The sequence below is a fragment of the Halichoeres trimaculatus genome, unplaced genomic scaffold, assembly GCF_033239565.1.
Source record: "Halichoeres trimaculatus isolate MK-OKI-2021-1 unplaced genomic scaffold, fHalTri1.1 fHalTri1_scaffold_21, whole genome shotgun sequence".
NCBI lineage: Eukaryota > Metazoa > Chordata > Actinopteri > Labriformes > Labridae > Halichoeres > Halichoeres trimaculatus.
In genome coordinates, this window is record NW_027437199.1 from 12,852,612 (window position 1) to 12,871,853 (window position 19,242).

At 39.3% G+C, this 19,242-nt stretch overlaps 1 protein-coding gene across 5 annotated transcripts in view; it reads right to left on the reverse strand.

Moving 5' to 3' along the window:
• osbpl8 (oxysterol binding protein-like 8) overlaps positions 1-18,950 on the reverse strand; it is a 119,817-nt gene extending 100,867 nt beyond the window's left edge. For 3 of the 5 annotated variants that reach the window (XM_074697875.1, XM_074697873.1, XM_074697870.1), the window contains exon 1: positions 18,646-18,950. The gene's annotated coding sequence lies outside the window, so the exon portion shown is untranslated. Of the gene's footprint in view, positions 1-4,746; positions 4,867-18,645 lie in introns of those variants that run through there. The other 2 variants (XM_074697871.1, XM_074697876.1) reach the window with 2 other exon arrangements.
• Between the last annotated feature and the right edge of the window lie 292 nt (positions 18,951-19,242).

Consider the following 19,242-nt stretch of genomic DNA (forward strand, 5'->3'; position numbering starts at 1 on the left):
GATAACACCATAATACCACCAACTGGTAACGCTGCATCCCTACTTCAGATAAATGTGACAAAGTGCAGCTGGTTTTCTCATCAATCTCATCAATCTGGACCTTATCGTCACTAAAACCTGTATGATAATTTCTATGATATTCCCATTTTTTAAAACATTTACCCACATAACAGACAAGATGAGCCTTGTGACTAGCTATGTCTCATATTTTTAACCATAAAACTGCCCGGATAGGCTGTAGTAAGAGGCATATGAACCAAGAAACTAAATGAGATAGAGATGAAGGGTAAAATGAATTACCAAGAAAACCTCTCTAGAAATGAAAGCAACAGGAAAAAGAGAAAGAACGAGTGGACAGTGAAGTCACTCACTCCAGTGTAATCTACTGCCTGTCCCAGTTTGGTGCTCAAGGGGAGACTTATTCAAACAGAATTAATCCATGTAGGTCAGCAAGTGAAGAATATTAATCAACCATGTAAGCAGAGTTAGAGGATTGCCCTGGTAGAGCACAGAGAACTCAGCTCTGCGCAAAAACCTGAAACACTAATCATTCTGCTGAAAAGATAAGAATATAGAGATGAGAGTGGAAAATGTATGGTAATTCTGGAAATGAGGCAAAACTTTTACAAGACTTGAAATTAGATATTGCAAAACAGAGTAAGCCACATCTTAAAGTTTCATTCTTTGAAATACCTTGCACATGAGATTTTCTAATCTTAAAGTTTTTATATTTAAAAAAATCTCACAATTAAAAATGTCTTGCAGCCTATTCTGTTGCACAAATGCATTTCATCTCTTTTCTGTTTTCTCCTTTTATCTTTTAATCTATCTGTTTGAGAAACTATACAAAAGTGTGTCTTAAACAAACATGATCAAGCTCAGAAGCCCTGTGTTAGCATAAGCTGTGACAAATCTGACAAGAAATACTTTGCAGAAATGTGGAAAGTGTCTTGAGGCTCCTGCTTTCTGTTCATTTATTCTCTAATTGGCATATCCCCTTCTTGCCAAAAACTAACTTTCAACCTGCCAGTTTTTGCTGGATGGGAATAAGTCTAATTAACTTAATTTCAGCGACCAAAATGACAAGTTCATCCATGAACATCCCGAGTCCAGAATATAAGGAGAGCTTAATCAAGTCAGATCCAAGTGTGAAACACTAATGCTGGTATCTAAACCACAAGATACTTGCTTTGGCCTAAGAAACTAAAAATCAAAATAAGTCTATTTTTCTTAGAGTTACATCTTTAAAAAAAAAACTGGGTGCTACAGTTTGTGAGCTGTCGAAGACTTTTCAGGATTATTTCATCTGTTGTTGCAAGTCTTTCTGCAGCAGGATGACTCAAAATGTGGCGAGATGGACCACAATACAGAAACACAAACAATAATCAAATATTCACAGTCATGACTGAGCTTTTTCAACAATGAAATAAAAGTAAGGACTTCCGTCATTTTATTTTGTAAAACTGAAATGATTTCAGCTAAATAATGAAGCAATTATAGAGCAAATTCTTGGGTGGGACGGTATAAAAAACGACAGTATATCTTTGTCCTGGTATACAGTTATTGTATTGGTAGCACCGATCGTCATAAACAGCTTCCCCTTTGGATTTGACTCACCACGTCACAACTTCATGACTCATTAAGTTAAACATGCACTCCATCATTTGATGGATTCTGTTTATAAAATGTGGTAATTTTCCATCTTTAAATATGTCTGACCAGTCTGTCTGCTTCAGCTGAACTCTGACAAAATGCAACTAGGGATGCACGATATATCAGCATCGATATCGATAATGTGTAAAAGTGAGCCAATATTTAAGCCGCGTTTCCACAAAGCAGTCCTGCTCGGTTCAGTACGGTTTGACACGGTTTTGTACAGTTAAGCCTGATCCTATATGCGTTTCCACAGCAAAACTGTGACCTTTTGTGGTAGGCATAGGGATAGGTACCGAATGAGGTACTTTTTAGGTACCGACCGAATCATGTCAAAAGTACCGGGTATCGATTCACGTAAAATCAAAAGGTACCATGTTTAGGTACCTAATTGCATCCTTGTGACTGTGAGGGCGTAGGCGATTTTCCATGCTCGACATGAACACAGCATTTTAAGATTATATATTGAAGAGCATATTTGTTAAATTGTAAAAAAAAAAAAAAAAACTATTTTATTGCTAAAAAATTGGTACCGTTGAGTACCGGTACTGATTGCCAGGTACCGAGCATCGGTACCGTATCATTTCAAATGTGTAAGGTACCCATCCCTAGGTAGGCAGCATGCAAGTCGGATGCCGTAAGCCGCAGCTGTTAAACAATAGCGTGGCACTGTAGCAGCGCGACACAGTTAACCCCACTAGTAAATCCAACTAAGAAGAAAAACACAGTAAACAAAGAGCACAGATAGAAGACATGCAGCATTTCGCCCTCTCTGTGATTGGCATGTAGCTCTTTGATACAAAGTGCAATCAAGCTTTTGTTTCAGAGAAGTCTGTGTGCCACCAGGAGAAATACAGCCGCTGTCAGGGTAAGTGATGATTCTTACGACCACTCAACAGTCTGCAGTGTTGTAGCTCCACCTTCCGAGAGCGGATCGGTTCAGTGTGGCACCCATACGAAAGGGTCCCAAAGAGTGGGAAGGCTTGTCTCGGTTATTTGGGGATCTGTCCCGGGATAAGTCAGTGGAAACACCGTAAAATACGCCGTACCGAGACAAACCGAACCGGTCTGTTTGGTGGAAACCCGGCTTTACTCATTAGCTGAGGGCCATTTTCACAGCATCTTGAACGATCTTTCAAGACCCAAATAATATTGTTTTCTATGACTATGTAAACACCAAAACTACCCAAGAAGAGTGGACCCTTTTCTTCTATGCCTGTCTTCCTGTTTTTGATCCATAAAACAGACAAAACATACTTTCTCGATCGCATTCATCTTGGGCACTCCATCCTCTGATCCTCTCCATGGTCGTCTCTTCTCTCGATCACACCACTCTTTCTCTGAACTACCTCAACACATCATCTCAGATTTTTTTTTTTTTTCAAACAATATTGACATTGGTAAATACCGGTTATCTATTAAAACAGCAATATTAATATGAGACGTCAGTATTGAACAAAATTTTCATATCCGTGCATCCCTAAATGTAACCCAACCAAGTGTCTAAAGTCAATTTTTAAATAGCCCAATAAACATAACATGTTAAATGAAAAAAATGTGGATAGGAGTGACTCATTCTGCTGAGAATGAAGAATGAGGAGGAAGGAAGAAATAACATAATCATGTTAATCAGGCAGCAGTGTGCTAATGATGCAGAGCAAGCAAGAGGCAGCTTGAGGGTCAACAAGAGGGATTAGAGAGGTCAGTGAGAGTTCGATCAGCTGAGTATGGAGGAGGGAGGATAATTCTGAGATATCTGTAAAGAAGCTAAAATGGGGATCTGTGTTTAAATGTAAAACAGGAAGTAGAAATAGGCACTGAATGAACAAAACAATAATTAATATGAGCAATATAGCTTTATATTTGTTTTGTGTTGCCGATACAGAACCTACACTGTTACATATGAATTATCCTGACCTGGAGAAAAATCAATGACTTATCCTCTTTTCAGTCACATGTAGTCATTTACAGATGGTTTTCATGCCCTTGCAGCTACATCAGAAAAAAAATGCTCTGCAATCAACCAAAGACAAGAGCATCAGTATGTAAATAAACCTTACAGATACATAAAGAGAGTTCATGTTGTCTCCCTGTGTCTTTTCCTATAATTTTGATTATTCTTAATTTTTTGCAGCAGAGTAGGAAGGGTAGTTCCTCCTCTCCAAATTTAAACTTAATTCCCTTTCATCACAGTGAGGTGACTCATTGCTCACTAGCATCGGTTTATCTGATCCATCACAGAAACATGGATGGGAATGCTGATGAGGAAGAGAACAAGAGGGATGAGAAGGTGTGAACTCCGGTGGTGTCAAGGAGACTGTGGTGACCTCAGAGTGTTCAATCTCCTTACAGCAGGAACAACGCAGCTGCCTGGCTTTTTAACGAGCTCTAAACCATCCCTGCTACAGAGGCAGAGAGGAAAATCACAGAGAGAAGTCAGCACCGGCTCCACTTCAGAGCTGCACAGAGAAAATGCATGACGCACACAGCCCGAGTTGAATAATATGTGTCAGTTTGTGTGTGTACCTCTTGCATAACGGGGAAGAGAGAAAATGCCAGCACAAGCAGCTGAAATTTCCTTCATTCTTTGAAGGTTTTACCAACAGCACAGGAAGGGGGCAACGGTCACAGCAGCAGCAGCAGGCGGTCCTTGTGACCCCGGAATGACCTCATGCATTGGGAAAACAGACTGAGCTGGGCGATGGGAGTCATCAAATCGTCATGATCAGCACAGTCCGAGGCTGGACAACTATGAATCTCCTCCTTGTCTACGCCTGGGATTTCAAAAGCTATCTGCAATCCGACACCTACAGACACGTTCTGAGTTTCTAGCCAGATATCAGAACACATCATCAAGCTGTGTGTGTGATGTGACTTAAATGCATTAGCATCTACCGGAGTCTTCTTCACGCATTCACAGCGTGAAACAGCCGCCAAGAGCCTCAAGAGTAAGACTATTTAACACCGAGAGAGTAAAAACATTTGTTTAATCACGGCTGATACACGCTAACAGAAAAACTCTCAGAGACAGCCGGAGTGATGCAGCATGCACGTGTGCTAGAGGGCGTACAGAGAGGTGAATGAAGGACCTACCTCATGAAGCTCTGGGAACAGATAGCACCATTACATTCACAACACAGCCTCTGAGAGACGGGGAGGCAAAGCTAGAGAGAGGGAGAGAGAGGGAGGGCGAGAGACATAGAGATGACATCACCATATTTTTCGCCCTCCTCCTCTAAAATGTAGGCTAGCGCTGCAGGGCTGCCGGTGCTGGAGCAGCAGCGAGAGCTCCCTCTGTGTGTGTTTGCATCGACACAGGAGGAAAGCTTCACTCAGAAATGTTTCCTGCTGGAGGTCACCTTCGTGCGATGGAGTCTATAACCCTGACTGTGCATTCACACACATACAACCTGAGCATTAAGAGTGATACATGCATGCCATTATACACACCTACCCAGTAAAAGCCATTCATCAAATTCCCAAAAACCTTAACCTCTACAGACCTGAGCTTTTGTTTGGTGTGCACTTCTTAATTCACCTTACTATTTGGGATAAGTAAGACCTAACAAGTATAAAAACTAAACTTGCTCTTTGTAGGGGAAGTTATTATTTGTGTTATGAGTTCTCTATTAGTTGTTTGTTAGTAGTGTTATTAAATTTAAATACATTGGGTTTTTTTTAGTAAAATGGGTCTAATGCATTGACCTCTTGTAACGAAAGAAAACGAAACTTTTCAGAAAAACAAGGACTTGAATACAAGACAGCCAAAAGATATCTTCAAATCACTGCAACAATCGGACGTGAGAAACATTTTTATGAGGTTCATCAATTTTTTAAAGTTTGAAAACAATCTGTCTGGAATGGCTGGGGAGATTAATTTTTTGACCAATACTGCAGCTATCCACTTGGGGGAGCAGTTTTTGTGGTGACCTCACTTCAAGCCAACCAAGATGATGTCCATCTTTTTTACAGTCTATGGCAGGCATGGGCAAACTAAGGCCCGGGGGCCACATGCGGCCTGTTAAACGTTTTAATTAAATGAATAACCTTGTTAATGTTTTATTTTCTCTGCAATTCTTATGTTTTAATATATATAGAGAGTTCACATTTAATATCAAAATATCACACAAACAATTTGGACACAATCTTTTATAAATTTTTTTTGTTTTTTCATTTTTAAAACCAGGACAGAAAAAATGCGTTTTTCTGTTTTTCAGTAATTCCGTTTTTCCGTTTTTCTGAAAAACAAAAAAACAAGTCAGTTTTTTTGATTTTGTTTTGAAACAGAATAACGAAAGAATACACAGATTAAAAATCCCATTATAATTCCATTCTCTCATATTCAAATTTCAATTTCAAAACAAAATAAACAGCGAAAAATAGACCGTTACTTGTTTTCTGATTTTTGATTTGAAAACAAAAAATTGAATAACAAGTCGTTATCCGTTTTCCGATTTTGGATTCTGGATTAAAACAGATATGGAATGAACGAATGATACCCTGATAGTTACCAAAGCACTTCATCCATCTGCTCCTGGTCAGGCCCCTTTGTCAAATGTTAGAACCCATTGTGGCTCACGAATCAAAAAGTTTGCCCACCCCTGGTCTATGGTGTAATGTGATTTCACCAAAAGATGATGTGGGCAGTGCCCCTAAATGTGGCTAACCGGTCAAAGTTTTAAGAAATGAAGTATCTTAGGTCTGAGAAGCAGAAATGTAATGTCCATATATATGGACGCTGGGTCTTCAGAGGTTAATCTGACATGAAAAAAATAGTTTTTAACAATGTCCAAAACAGTAACCTAGACAACAAGGTGTGCTTCACTGCCAACACAGACCATTCAGATTTTGCAACCATGATGAACCCCTTTACTACTCCTACTTTGGTCAAATATTGAAAGAGAAACTTGCAGTTAGTAATGTTAGAAAATATTGCTACAGTGTCAAATGTGAATGGCACAAAAAGATATCCTGATGACTCTTTAAAATCCATCAGGTCTCAAGAGGCTGCAGGCCGAGCAGCCACAAAAGTTAGCTTGGCTTTTTTTTTAAAAAGTGCTCTACTTATTTTGATCACCAGCCACACATGAGATCACGGAGTCTGCTGTTTTTGTTTACATCTGGGTTGTTAAGTACTATAACGCTTCAGCAGTAACTATTAACTGGCGCTGGCTAGTGGTGGAAAACGGGAGTACAACCCAAATCTAAGGGGCTGTTTACACGGCAACAGTTTTAGGGTGAAACGCAAAAGTATTGTGTGTTTAGCACTGCGTTTTAGCCTCACATTTACACGGAAACAGCGTTTTAGCCAACCTTAATCGCAAACTTTTGAAAACAGCCTCCAGAGTGGATTTTTTCTGAAATGCTGCAACCACTGCTTCCATGTAAACAGTAAGCCGTCACACTCCGCTTTGCGCAAGTGCATACAACAGTCCTTCAGTACCATTATTACTTTAGTTGCAAACTACCATGTTGTGCTGCTCAATCTGCTGACCGTCTTTAAACAAAAGGTGCATCTGTTGCTCCACTTCTACACTTAGCATTTGCCAATACACCAGATGATCGGCCCAACTCTACTTCAGTGGAGCTGAACTAAAAGCCGCTTCTGAACAAGACAGTTATAGTGCCACCTACACGCCTGGCATATTTATTGCACCGACAAATACCTCCAGGTTTAAAGCATCACACACCAGACATGAAATCTGCAATGCATACAAGAAGGTTTTGGAGAAATCCTCTCATAAATATCCCAAAACCAACACTGCATTTGAATAGCCTCAAAAGAGAAGTGCATCTAAATAAAACCTGAGATTCAAAAAGTGCCTCCAGGTGACAAACTATCACCATCTATCACCATCTATCTTATCTTATCTTATACACCAGTGTTTCAGTCGTGTTTTAAATTGGAGGCTTCATTTGGTGAGTTCAAGTCTCTCTTCCTCTTTTCAGTTCCCTCAATTTCCTCGATCTAACAAAACATTGCTTGCTAATGAGCTTTAGTAACACAGACTGGGGGAGCTCATCTGACCTTGTTGGATGGAGAATAAGTCTGCCCATGTGAGGAGATTACACAACTGCAATGAAAAGTCATTTCGAAGGGGATTAACGCGATGAAGACAGCGACAAAGACCTAAAACTTGTGATGTGGAGTCAGTTTGCAGTAACTGGGACACAGTCTAGAGTTTAAAGCTCGGTAGAGGGCAGAGCACAACCAAAGGCTTAATGCTTCAACAATACCTGAAGTAAAAAGCTTTTGTTGAGGCATTCTTCTCTACAAATAACAGCAATTATCAGCCCGAATCCGGGCCAAGTGAGTCAATAAAGCCTGCCCAACCTGAACAGGAGGAGAGACAGGTCCACAAAGATAACATATCTGAACTGTGATAAGGCAAAAGGAATCCTGAAAGACAATAAAAATGCTGATATGGCAGCACAAATAGGAAACCAGAGATAAAAGGAATAGTTATCTTGAACAATACATCTCAAAGTTTTGTTTGAACTGAGTCATAATGATGCTGTTATTTCATTAACCTCTGTACTGGCATTTTCTCTTGATTTGCTTTTCCAGCACTTGAAGAGAATCAGAAATATTATCCAGCTGTGTCACTGACCTATGCTTCTGAGTGCTTGTAGCTCAGGGGGAACAGAAGAGACATTTATTTAACCAGAACTAAATGTCAATCAGCTCCCTCCACCCTGACTGGCCTCAATCACCTGATTCTGGATTCTGTGGAGATCTGCAAGTTGAGATGCGTGACACGCTGGGTGGATTTTATGTGAGAAAAAATGAAGCTGGCAGAAGGAAGTTGCATCACAGCCACTGTTCCTTTCCCCTCAGGCCTCAGCTCTGCCTGAAGGGATTATAACAGCTGGTTCTGTGCTTCTGTGAGTTTGGATGACTCCTGCCCACAGTGCGACGGCAGCACACTCACCCTTCACAAGCTAGTGCTTTGATCACAACAGTGGATGCTTGCTCCCTGGAATGATCAAGACGCAATGTTATGCAGATGTAAATAAATAACACTGCATTATGTAGTTCCTCAAATGGCCACTTGGGGCCTGTTTCAGAGGAGAGTCAAAATCCAAAGGGTCTCTCAAGAGAAGCAGAACTTCATCTACAGCATGGTCCTACGGTTCTTTCTTATGTATTCCTTATGTACATGCAGCACTTCAGCTCCTCAAGCGTTTTTGAACTTGCAGACAGCCCAAGGAGGCTATACTCTGATTTTTACAAGCTAATTCAGATATGATTTCATTTACCTGCGAGCAGCACAGACTGTAAACAATCAATAAGCAGAACAACAGTGTACTCAGGGTAAGAATTTTTTTTGCCTTGAATATCAGCTTCTGGTATCAGCAGCCTTCACGAGTACCAATACCCTGAAATAAGGTTGGTACTGGTCTGATACCAAATGCATGATGTTGGTACTCGCTAGTAGGGGTGGGAGGAAAAAAATCAATACAATGAGATTTTTTGTTTTACAATATCAAAACGGAATTCTTTGTCCAAAAAAAAGTTTCTTTTTTTTCAAAGTCAAATTCTTTATTTCATTGTTTGTTTATAAACTGGATTGGAAAAAAGTTAACATTTTTCTCCAGCAGAGGGCAAAATGTTTCTCACTGACTCCTGTGATGTGCATTGAATGGGAAAATATGGCTCCTGATACAGTCTGAAGACATCATCATCATCACCATTATTTAACTTTTTCCCATGGTCTGGTGTTAATAAAGCAAACTAAAAATCTCAAAAATCGTGAATATCATAGAATCGCAATTTAAATCAAATCGGCACCTCAAAAATCATAAAAGAATTTAATCGCGAGAGTGGCGCTACTCGCTAGAGTTGAGTATTGCTAAGAACCTCATGATTTAATTCAATTTTGATTCTTTAGGTTGCGATTCATTTCAATATCAATCCCATTTGATCTTGATTCAAATGTTCCGATTATCGAATTTCATGCCCCATGTAAACATATGTGGTGGGTAACCTCAATTTGGAGCAATAAAACAACCAAGATGCCAGACTTTAAAGCTGAAGGAGCTGGCTTTATGCTGCTACAGCTCCCATTTTTTTCTAGTTTGATCTTGTAGGGCCTTTGTCCATTCAGCTTGAATAACAGGCACAGTGCTCCCTGCTTGCCAGGAGATTAATCGATTCAGTGGATTTGCTGAATCGTTAATAAATTGGGCGAGGAAATATTGCAATGCATTGATTAATCAACATTTTTACCCAACTCTTGTACTCGCCCACCCCTAGTTTTAGCACTCTCCATGACAGCTAGTTGCCTTCTAAAGCTCATTCCACCATTTCAACAGACGAAACATCTCATCGGGTTAGTTTTAATAAGTTACTTTTAGGATAGACTGTCGCTTCTGCCACATTCTTTACTGGATCCATGTAACCTCTTGCGTTTTGTTTAGTCTCACAGCAGGTCAATCTTTTTTGCCACATGCTCACATCCTGAGGTTCTAATATTTGAGTGCCCATCCTGGCTAAAGGACACTGCAGAGATAACGTACTGCAGGAGCACAGGGTGCTATCTGTCTCATATGAACGAGTCCTCAGCAGGTTGAGAGTGTTTCAGGACATCTGCTCATTATGTTTCATCCCTGGACTAAGTGGCTGTGTAAAGAAATGTCTTTGTGAACTCCCCTGTAGGTCAAAGCGTTTCACGTTTGTCGACAAGTCGACATAGTGTGTGTGCGCACGTCTCTCTTTATTCACTGAATGATAAACAGGCTAAAAATCATCTGACTCTGTTTATGAGACAGTTGACTGGTGCACCCCTACAGTATAGAAACCATAATATTTCCCAACCAGCAGTCCAGAGCCCCAGGGGATGCAAATTTAAACACTGTTCAATGGTATGATATGAAATTGTATCATAACTAAGCATTAAAAACAGCTTAGAAAAACAAAACAGTGTTCTGCTCAATGCAAGCTCATCCAAGAGCTGCAGCTGTGCACACAACTCCTGAGTCTGAGGAGTGAATTAATATTCCCACATCGAAACACAATCAAACACTTTATCCCAAGGTGCATGTGTAGGGTGATAAATCATTAGCAAGCTACGTTAGGGTGTCTTTGATTCCACTGAGTGCAAAGAAAATGGTATCACCCAGAAGCATGGTAGTGGTAGAATCTGGCATCTCCTTTTCTGTGGCACTGCTGCGATGCCCTCAGGACAATCCGAGGTGTGGTCAAAGGCAACATTTACAGGTCTGGCTCCGTTTGTGTGACTCAGCTTCTGCACTCAGACACAATGGCTTTTATTTGGGAAGTGGTTTCTTCTGCAGGTCAAACTGCTGTAATGACAATTATGCAGCAAAGCAAGTTTCCTGAGAGAGGGCAAGGCCCAGAGAGAAGAAGGTCTCAACCACTGCACAGGAAAATACAGTTTTGAGGATTCTTCCACCAGCTCAACCAGCTAAGGTTTTCCATCACTGAATTAGTTCAACCATTAGACGAAACCCCTCACCTTTACCGTTTTATAGCACATTTGCAGATGAATGTTTCACTTTGATTTAAAAGGCGAGTATAAACCCAGCTCTGCTTGCACATCAGGGGCACACTTGCATCATTTGGCAAAGCAGGTTCACTTATTTTGTGTTTGTGTGTGTGTGTGTGTGTGTGTGTGTGTGTGTGTGTGTGTACGTGTGTACAGGGAGTGTTGTTTCAGCTAAAATGTCATGAGCAGCTGTGTTGTCACAGTTGGACAAACAATCTTCTTTTTATCACAGGTTTAACTATAAATTTTGAGCCTGTATACACCATGATACTAAAGACGAAAGCCTTAAAACCCAGAAAACTCTTTACTGTCAACAAAAAATGTAACACTGAACTGACACAAACCAATAAATGCTAAGTTAACACTGACATAAATCTCAAATTGCATTCAGTGGCAATCAGGCATGTAGAGACACAAAAGTTATGACGGGTCTACCAACTTGTAACAGCTGGCCTTGCTTAGGTGTTGATTTCATAAAAATAAAGAAAACTCAATATCTTTTAATAAGAATGTTGCCATTTATTTTGGCTTGGGGGAAAAACAAGATATAGCACAAAAACACCCATCCAATGATTGGATCATCCATCTGTCCTCCGCTAGCCACTTGAAGAAGATGAAAAAAATATGTCAGGATCTGTCTGCTGCAGCTCAGACAGTGATCGATTGATCAATCTCATCAGATGTCCCCTTTGCAGACATCAATCAGAGCACCATGTTCCGGTGTCAAGAGGGAAAGAGAGATCAAAGCCTCCAGCCTTGAATCTCCACATTTATGAAGACACAGGTGTGACATGATTGAGGTCTCAATTTAGTCTCAGGTTGAGTCAGCTGAACGCATAAAGAGTGGAATATATAAATCAATAGTGCAAGGAATGTTCACATCTTTTGATTCTGTGCATTAAAACAGCAGATCTCTGTTTTTGAGTTCTTGAGAACAATAAGGTTCCTGAAATTATCCTCTGGGGGCTTGACGAGGGCTGACACTGAAGCTAATGGACTGAGACGCTCATAAAGGGCTCGACACGCCAACGCTCTCTTATCAAACAACAAATCCTGCTCAGCAAAGGACGTGGTGCAAGACTGACACAAGAAACCAAGCTCAACTAAACCCTTTCATCACTGGAGACAGGTGCAAATTAAATGTTTGCTCAGTCTGTTTGATGTATGGGAGCCAGGGGTAGCCAGGCTTCTGGAAAAAAATGAGGGCAGACACAATAAAATGAAAGACACACAATAATATGGTCTCAATGTAATAAAAACGGCAGTGTTCATTGGTTAAGCCTCAGCTAACCTTTCATGTAGAGTAATAAAGCAACCGAGTGGACCAGGGTGTAACCTGATTTGTGAGCTGCTGTGGTAAAAATCCACTCTGACGAGAAGCAAGATGCAACTTTCTCACTTGAAGCACATCTGGCATTTGTCAAAGCAAATGCATCCAATCAGTCAAACTGCAGCCAGTGGCCTGACTGTCCCAGCCGGGGAGATTACAAAGCGCTGATGCACTGACTTTGAAATTTGTTATATCTCCTAATAGTGTTTCTGTCTGTAGGCAGGGATAAAGGGCAGAGACCATTTTGGACTAGCTGTGAATATAAACTTGGTGAGATACTGGAAGTGGGGAATCTGTTTTATTACATCATAACGGGGCAGCTGTAAAGCTCTTAGGAATTGCTTTTACAGCTGTAAGTGTATTTTTATAGCTAATTTCTTTTACGATAGAATGCAGTACTACATCATAAAATATGACTTGCCGAGAGATGATACGATATAATATAGTCTGATATGATACAAGACAATAACACAAGATACACAAAGTGTAACAATACCATGCGGTAACGTGCAATACGATCTGATATGATGTATACGACACGATACAATACGATACGGTACAATACAGTACAGCACGGTACGATACGGCACGGCAAGGCACGGTACGGCACGGTACGGCACGGTACAGTACGGTACGATACAATTCAATATGGTACGGCACGGTACAGTACAATACAGTACGATACAGCAAAGTAGGGTACAGTACAGTACGCTGTAGGGATGGGTACTGAACTAGGTACTTTTATAGGGACCGACCAAGTTCTGTCAAAAGAAGCAGGTACTGATTCACAAAAAATCAAAAGGTACCATGTTTAGGTACCTAAAGACATCCTTGTGACTGTGAAGGAGTAAAAGAAAGGCGATTTTCCATGCTGGACATGAACACAGAATTGTAAGCTTTTTTATTAAAGAATAAAAATGTTTAATTGAAAAAAAAGCATTTTATTATTAACCAAATTTATATTTTTTTTACCACATAAACATAAAAAAGTACTGAAAATTGGTACCGTTGAGTACCAATATCGATTACCAGGTACTGAGCATTGGTACCGTATTGTTTCAAATCTGAAAGGTACTCATCCCTAGTACGCTGTGGTATAATACAATACAATATGATACAAGACAATAACACAAGATACACAAAGTGTAACAATACCATGCGGTAACGTGCATTACGATTCGATATAATGTATACGACACGATACAATACGATACGGTACAATACGGTACAGCACGGTAAAATACGGTACGGCATGGCAAGGTACGATACGGTATGGCCAGTACGGCATGGCACGGTACGGTATGGTACGGTATGGTACGGTACAATATGGTACGGTACGGTATGGTACGGTACGGTACGGTATGGTATGGTACGGTACAATATGGTATGGTATGGTATGGTACGGTACAATATGGTATGGTATGGTATGGTACAATATGGTACGGCACGGTACGGTACAAAATGGTAGGGTATGGTACGGTACAGTATGGTATGGTAAAATATGGTAAGGCACGGTACGGTACGATGCAGTACGATACAGCAAGGCAGGGTACAATACGATAAAATACAACAAGATGCGAAACAATATAACCAACATACAACATATGATAAGATATGATACAATACAACATGACACACTACATTACGATATAATATGATGTAATTTAGTAAAATGTAATAGGATACATGGTTCTGGGCTCCCAGTAGTTGTAGACCAATATGGGTTTTTTCATCTGCCAATGCTGATGCTATTAGAGAGCAGGTCAACGCAAGCAGGATTGTCTTTTATTTATATATATATAATACCACCATGCTTAATAATAACAAATGAACAATGACTTAACTTCAATTTACAGTATATCAAATGAATAAAGCAGAAAAAATTCTGGCACTGTTTAAGTTTGTCACAAGGTGTTTCTGGATTCGAAAAACCCAGGCTTCTACCGCTTGATGATGGCCCCATAAAAGGCTAACAAGAAACATCCTTAACTTATTTGTTCTGAATATCACAGTCTGGTTAATTATTCTGATCATGTGAATGTTTGTTCTCCTTGTGTCTCTGCCTTTGCTCCTGAATCCATGACAAGATAGTCCAAGCACTTAAATTGTCAGAGAAACTACGAGGGGAGAGAACCAGAGTAAGAATAAGGACAGGATTGTGTTGACAAAGAGCTCTACGACTGGTAAACTAAAATATTTAAAGCCTGCTCTGCATATTTTGTAGCACTTATCGTGTCATTTACAGTATCTGAGTTTTCGTGCATGTGCAAACAAACACATAACACAATAAACTGCAAATGACAGCTACTGTGGAAATGAGACTTCACCCTGACAGACTTCTTATTCCAGTTTCAAGCATGCATCTAATCTTTGAATAGACTTATTTATGAGGCTGGAATATAGCATCAAAGGACACTGTTGCAGACAAGGTCTTTTTAAATGGGAAGTCATAAAAGAAAGGGTCCCTCTCTTGAATCCTGTTGTCAAGCACTTCACATAATCACTGATCCTCATGAACATAAATGTGGAACTGCAGCGGGAGTCTAATCCAAATCAATTCTTGACAGTTTCCACTGAAAAATAAGGCACACCTTGTTTATGGATTCATGAAGGTTTTTTTTTGTAATAGCGTACAAAGTAATACATTTGGTTATCTTGCCCTGTTTTTATTTTTTGGAGTTGCACATTTTATTTCATAGTTTACTGACATTTTAAAGCAAAAAACAAATGATAGCAGCAAAAAAAAACATCTATCCTGATAGTGCTGCATTGTAGGACAACATTTCAGTCACCTTCTCCATTCAGTGCATACATCCCAAAACAAAATCAACTAGAAAAGCACTGAGAGAGCGCAGACCCCCACCAAGAATATTGTAATTGTTCCGCAATGCTTCAGTCCTACTTTAATGTTATACTTCCTTTCAGCAGACTGTTTGCTACAATTTGGTGTTAGTTGCAGGTTTGTACAATAATTTATTACCTGACAATGTTGAAAATTATGATGACCCAGTACACATTTCATATTCTGGATCTTAGTATCCAGAATATTTCCAGGATTTGGATTGTACTTTCACATCTGTCAGAAATTATGGTGACCTTGTCTTTTATTGTTTGCAAAGCAATGTGATCTTTTTTAGTGGGGTTATGTCATTCACAGACAAACAAACAAACTGGCAGTAATATCTATAGTTGTTTTACTGTCAGTATTTATACAACGTTGCTGCTCTCAAAGCAGATTCTTCATTCAAATGAAGACGTTCAACAGCACAGGAGACAAGCCGTGGTTCCAGGAGGGCAGAATGGAAACTACATTTGGCTGGCAAATAAGCTGGTTGCTTGTGACCCTGGATTGCGCGACTCACCTCAGCAAAAGTTGGGCATGAAAAGTCTGGGATTGATATGCAAACAAGCAGAGCATGGAAAAATGGAAATACAGGGTGTGCTGGAGCACAGGCTGGGAGCTGGCACTGGTACAAGGATTAAATTGACCAGTTAACACTGAACTTCAACATGATGAACCTCACCTATGATGGTCTTTCTAAAATCAATGTAGGAGTAGCCCAGAGGAATAAAGGGTTACTTTAATGTTGATCAAAAAATATTAATATTATGAAAAATGCCTAGAGGATCGATTCTTTTGATGAAAATTAAAATATAAATGTGACTCATTAAACACATTCTTATTACACACTCCCTTCATTAATATAAATGAAGTATGGGTTTGTTTACAATCTTGCACAATTTGGAGGCTGAATGACAGACAAGATGAATTAGTGGAAAATGTAACAGCTACACAGCTGAAATACAAAGAAAAGAGCTAATGACTCTGTTACAGCAAATACTGTCAGCCTAAAGGATGCTGTGGTGAACATCTTCACATGCTTTTTTTTGCTTTGGGTCAGGTGTACTCAGTCAAGTAAACACATAACAACTATTCAAGACACAAAATATCAAGTAGAAAAATAAATATTTTGTCGCATCACATCATATCAGGTTTTGATTACTATCTAGTATCTGCCAGATTTTTCTGCTTATTCATTCTCCCAAAGTTAAGAAAAGCTGGTGTTTGAGGTCTTGAATAAAGAAAAAACAAAAAGACACACCAATGTTGAGGTTCTTCGAAACTACACAAACTCAATTCAAAGCTCATGTGGAGAACTTGTAAGCCTGATATCAGATATCTGATAACAGGCCTGCATGTGCCGGATGCATCAGTTGTCTCGCACAATTAGGAACAGTTCTTAGTGCTGGTCAGTCTCCTGTTTCCGCTCCTGCTCGGTGAAAGTGGTAACAGAGCACCAAGGCTGGGGAGGCTTCAGACATACAACACTACAAGAAGGATCGTATGTTTGAGGACAGGGAATATTATGTAGACAAAGCAGGGGTGTATCTAGGGAACAAAAAGACATGATGTCCTCTTTCAATCAAGGTTAAAATAGTTTTGGATTTGTCATTATAGTTTAGTTTTAGTTCGTTTTGACATTGTTTTTCCATTACAGTTTAGTTTCAATGAGTTTTGGAGCAGGCATTCTAGTTTTTATTTAGTTTTACTTTTTGCAACAAGGCTTAGTTTTAGTTTAGTTTTAGTTTTTTCATACCTTATTAACCAGGTGCAGGATTCAAAAAGGTCAGAGTAAATATTTTGTAATACAGTTTGTTTTCCAGTTCAACATAGTGTTCACTGCTCAGTCAATGCTGATACTGAACTGTTGGCTGCTGCCTTAAACACAAGAAAATAATATAAACTTAATATAAAAATATAAACATAAATTATATAAAATAATGTTAACATGAATTAAATAAAAATAATAAAAACATGAATTATATAAAACAATATAATATGATCTTTAATAATTAGAAACTTGGATTCTGTAACAATTAAGTCAGACTCACATGAAATGAAACTATTACAGATGCTCTGATTCACTGCTCCTCTACGTTTGTCGCAGCACAGAGCACAGCCAGTCAGTGCAGTAAACAAGCACGTCCCAGTACGTCGCTGTGATGGTGCCATACGGCGCTGACAACTGCCGAAAACTGTTGTAAAATTGGTTGGGAAAATGTGTCGGATTAATTTAAATCCTAAAGGCTATTAATATTGTCAAAAACTATAACTAAGGACATTTTGTCTTTAATTTTGGTTAGTTTCAGTTAGTTTTGTGAACACAAGATACAGTTTTAGTTTACTTATCGTTTTTGTTTCCTTTTCTAGTTTTTATCAGTTTGAGTTAACTGCAATGTATTTTAAATTTTGCTTTTCCTTTTTAGTTTCGTTTTAGTTAACTATTATAACCTTGCTTGAAATAAACTTATTTAGGACTTCATTCTGGAATCAACAGGAAACTATGTTTCATAGGAAGTATTACAGTCCTCCAAACGTAAATTTTATCCATGCTGTGATTTCTACCATCAAAACAAACATAAATCTGTTATGCACTAATTCTAATACTTAACCACATTCCTCCTCCTCAAATAGGAAATCATTTCCAACAGTTTCAAGAATAAAGACACTGCAGTCAAACAGATTTAAGAGCTCATGTATATGTTACATGTCAGTTGTGTTTTTAGACCCCAAAACAACCAAAATAACACTCTCGACTCTATTTTTTTAGCCATCAATCTCATTACTTCAATCTCAAGCACTTCCTCTAACATCTGCCCCCCGCAGCAGTTGTAAGCATGTATAGGCACAGAATACAACATAACAGATGTAAGACTAATATGGTTTACTATATTTAGTTATATGTAGTTATTAATGATAGCTCCAGCTGCTTCCAAATAAATTTCACAAAAACACAGATGTTGCAAGCTTAAAAAGCCTCATCTCCTCACTCCTCTGAAAGCACACCGCGTTCTACATACCAGGTTGCAAACAGGGTAATGTTACACACTAGTAAATAAATGAGAACCATTCCTCGAAATGACAACACTGAAGACGGGACAATAGCAAGGATGCAATGGAGACATATGGTGATGGAGAAGCAGCTCGACCACAGCTAAGGATAGCTCTACTTTATTACATAATAGTACGCACTGCCACAGTCACGGCTGTCAACACACACAGCGCATTAGCAATTAAGCTAGCAGCGTTTGATAACACTAACAGATGGAATAAAAGTATGTTTTTGGTTCATACATAGGCATGGTACCTACCGTTGCTACCGTTGGTCTCCTGGTTGGCAGTCCGCCTGGATCACGGCTTGAAATATTCAGTCAGTCCTCTTCAGGGACGTTTGTCTGTCTGCTAATTGTTAGCTGACGACGTTTTAATGTTTATTTCTAAAGATTGACTGTTTCGGTAAAAGATGACTCAGCTCCTACTCAGCCTAGCGGCATCATGTTAGTCAAACATGAAGTTCTGACGGCGAACAACCACGTTACATTGCCGGTTTGTTTTATGCAGACTGTAAACCATCAATCTCTAGTCAACTTGTTAGCCAGTCGCCCGCCTGCTCGGTTCTGTCATGGCTTGAGTGAATACAATCAAGAAGCGGAAATCGCTGAAACTTCTGGTTGGCAATTTCAAAATAAAATCAACGTAGGCGCATAGTACTGAAGCTTTTCCATGATCAAAATACAAGCTTTTTAATCAAGTATGATTTTATTAAATGACATAAATCAAATTTAATGAAACTACATACATTGAATCTGAAGGGTCTTAATATTTTGACTGAAAACAATTTCCTTGTATCAACCGATGTAGAATACAAAAGAGTGGGTGACCAAAAAATAAAAAAGTTTTTCTGTTAA